The 3,676-nt window shown below is 37.5% G+C and overlaps 1 non-coding gene across 1 annotated transcript; it reads right to left on the bottom strand.

The window, feature by feature from the left end:
• Positions 1-1,439: 1,439 nt before the first annotated feature.
• LOC148576107 (small nucleolar RNA R71) lies at positions 1,440-1,547 on the bottom strand. Its single transcript, XR_015903912.1, has one exon. It is a non-coding gene; the product is annotated as a small nucleolar RNA R71 (small nucleolar RNA).
• Positions 1,548-3,676: the final 2,129 nt, after the last annotated feature.

Here is a 3,676-nt window from a genome sequence, read left to right as displayed (position 1 = left end):
TTCAAAAATTTGAGTTGACTTTTTCAAAACTTTTTAAAATTTAGTTGTTTCTTATGAGTCAAATCAAATTTTCAATTTAAAAATATTATCTTTTTCAAAAATCATATCTTTTTCATTTTTCTTAATTATTTTCAAAAATTTTAAAAATATTTTTCAAAAATATTTTTCTTAATTTTATATCATATTTTCGAAAATATCATCAACAATTAATGTTTTGGTTCAAAAATTTCAAGTTTGTTACTTACTTGTTAAGAAAGATTCAAACTTTAAGTTCTAGAATCATATCTTGTGATTTCTTGTGAATCAAGTCATTAATTGTGATTTTAAAAATCAAATCTTTTTCAAAACTAATTTCAATCATATCTTTTCAAAAATATCGTTTTATCTTACCTTTTTCAAAATCATATCTTTTTAATCATGCCTTTTCATTCCATATCTTTTTCAAATATCTTTTCTAACTTCTTATCTTCTTATCTTTTAAAAATTGATTTTCAAAATTTGTTTCAACTAACTAATTAACTTTTTGTTTGTTTCTTATCTCTTTCAAAACTACCTAACTAACTATCCCTCTCTAATTTTCGAAAATATCTCCCTCTTTTTCAAAAAAATTCTTTTTAGTTAATTAATTGTTTAAATTTTAATTTTAATTTTAATTCTCCTTTAATTTTCGAAAATCATCAACTTCTTTTCAAAATTAATTTTTGAAATTTTCTCTCCCTCATCTCCTTCTATTTATTTATTCATCTACTAACACTTCTCCTCACCTCATATCTCTGCTCCTATCCTCACCCTTGTGTTTGGATTATCCATTCTTCTTCACTCTTACTCCCTTTCTTCTTCTACTCACACAAAGGAACCTCTCTCTACTGAAGCAAAGAGGATCTTTCTATTCCCTTCTTTTTCATATGAGCAGGAGCAAGGACAAGAACATTCTTGTTGAAGCAGACCCTGAACCTGAAAGGACTCTAAGAAGGAAACTAAGAGAAGCTAAAATATAACAATCCAGAGACAACCTTATAGGAATTTTTGAACAGGAAAAGGAGATGGCAGCCGAAAATAATAATAATGCAAAGAGGATGCTTGGTGACTTTACTGCACCTAATTCCAATTTACATGGAAGAAGCATCTCCATCCCTACCATTGGAGCAAACAATTTTGAGCTTAAGCCTCAACTAGTTTCTCTGATGCAACAAAACTGCAAGTTTCATGGACTTCCATCTGAAGATCCTTTTCAGTTCTTAACTGAATTCTTGCAGATATGTGATACTGTTAAGACTAATGGAGTAGATCCTGAAGTCTACAGGCTCATGCTTTTCCCGTTTACTGTGAGAGACAGAGCTAGAATATGGTTGGATTCTCAACCTAAAGATAGCCTGAACTCTTAGGATAAGCTGGTCACGGCTTTCTTAGCCAAGTTCTTCCCTCCTCAAAAGCTGAGTAAGCTTAGAGTGGATGTTCAAACCTTCAGACAAAAAGAAGGTGAATCCCTCTATGAAGCTTGGGAGAGATATAAGCAACTGACCAAAAAGTGTCCTTCTGACATGCTTTCAGAATGGACCATCCTGGATATATTCTATGATGGTCTGTCTGAATTAGCTAAGATGTCATTGGATACTTCTGCAGGTGGATCCATTCACCTAAAGAAAACGCCTGCAGAAGCTCAAGAACTCATTGACATGGTTGCTAATAACCAGTTTATGTACACTTCTGAGAGGAATCTTGTGAGTAATGGGATGCCTCAGAAGAAGGGAGTTCTTGAAATTGATACTCTGAATGCCATATTGGCCCAGAATAAAATATTGACTCAGCAGGTCAATATGATTTCTCAGAGTCTGAATGGAATGCAAGCTGCATCCAACAGTACTCAAGAGGCATCTTCTAAAGAAGAGGCTTATGATCCTGAGAACCCTGCAATAGCAGAGGTAAATTATATGGGTGAACCTTATGGAAACACCTATAATCTCTCATGGAGAAATCACCCAAATCTCTCAAGGAAGGATCAACAAAAGCCTCAACAAGGCTTTAACAATGGTGGAAGAAACAGGTTTAATAGCAAGCCTTTTCCATCATCAACTCAGCAAAAGACAGAGAGTTCTGAGCAGGATCCATCTAGCTTAGCAAACATAGTCTCAGATCTATCTAAGGCCACTTTAAGTTTCATGAATGAAACAAGGTCTTCCATTAGAAATCTGGAAGCACAAGTGGGCCAGCTAAGTAAGAAAATCACTGAAACACCTCCTAGTACTCTCCCAAGCAATACAGAAGAGAATCCAAAGAGAGAGTGCAAGGCCATTGATATATCAATCATGGCCGAACCCTCAAGAGAGGAGGAGGACGTGAATCCCAGTGAGGAAGACCTCCTGGAACGTCCAGTGATCAATAAGGAGTTTCCCTCTGAGGAACCAAAGGAATCTGAGACTCATCTAGAGACCATAGAGATTCCATTAAACCTCCTTATGCCATTCATGAGCTCTGATGAGTATTCCTCTTCTGAAGAGAATGAGGATGTTACTGAAGAGCAAGTTGCCAAGTTCCTTGGTGCAATCATAAAACTGAATGCCAATTTATTTGGTAATGAGACTTGGGGAGATGAACCTCCCCTGTTCACCAATGAACTAATACATTGGATCAACTGAGATTGCCTCAGAAGAAACAGGATCCTGGAAAGTTCCTAATACCTTGTACTATAGGCACCATGACCTTTGAGAAGGCTCTATGTGACCTTGGGTCAGGGATAAACCTCATGCCACTCTCTGTAATGGAGAAACTGGGAATCTTTGAGGTGCAAGCTGCTAGAATCTCATTAGAAATGGCAGACAGTTCAAGAAAAGAGGCTTATGGACAAGTAGAGGACATGCTAGTAAAGGTTGCAGGCCTTTACATCCCTGCTGATTTCATAATCCTTGATACTGGAAAGGATGAGGATGAGTGCATCATCCTTGGAAGACCTTTCCTAGCCACAGCAGAAGCTGTTATAGATGTTAACAGAGGTGAATTAGTCCTTCAATTGAATGGGGACTCCCTTGTGTTTAAAGCACAAGGTTATCATCTTGAAAACATGGAAAAGAGGCACGATAAGCTTCTTTCACTGCAGCGTCAACCAGAGCCCCCACAGTCAAACTCTAAGTTTGGTGTTGGGAGGCCACAACCAAACTCTAAGTTTGGTGTTGAACTCCCATATCCAAACTCTAAGTTTGGTGTTGGGAAGTCTATAAAATTGACCTGATCACCTGTGTGGCTCCATGAGAGCCCACTGTCAAGCTATTAACATTAAAGAAGCGCTTGTTGGGAGGCAACCCAATTTTTATTTATCTAATTTTATTTTTATTTTTATTGTTCTTTCATGTTTTATTAGGTTCATGATCATGTGGAGTCACAAAATAAATAGAAAAATCAAAAACAGAATAAAAAACAGCAGAAGAAAAATCACACCCTGGAGGAAGGGCTTACTGGCGTTTAAACGCCAGTAAGGAGCATCTGGCTGGCGTTCAACGCCAGAACAGAGCATGGATCTAGCGTTGAACGCCCAAAACAAGCAGTATCCTGGCATTCAGACGCCAGGAATGCACACTGAGGAAAGCTGGCGCTGAACACCAGAAACAAGCATAGAACTGGCGTTCAACGCCAGAAACATGCTGCATCTGGGCGCTGAACGCCCAGAACAAGCATCAATTCG

Source organism: Arachis ipaensis, chromosome B1 (assembly GCF_059453495.1).
Source record: "Arachis ipaensis isolate K30076 ecotype BB chromosome B1, ASM5945349v1, whole genome shotgun sequence".
Classification (NCBI taxonomy): Eukaryota; Viridiplantae; Streptophyta; class Magnoliopsida; order Fabales; family Fabaceae; genus Arachis; species Arachis ipaensis.
The sequence above is the reverse complement of the archived record's forward strand: the minus strand, read 5'-3'. Positions and strand labels throughout refer to the sequence as shown.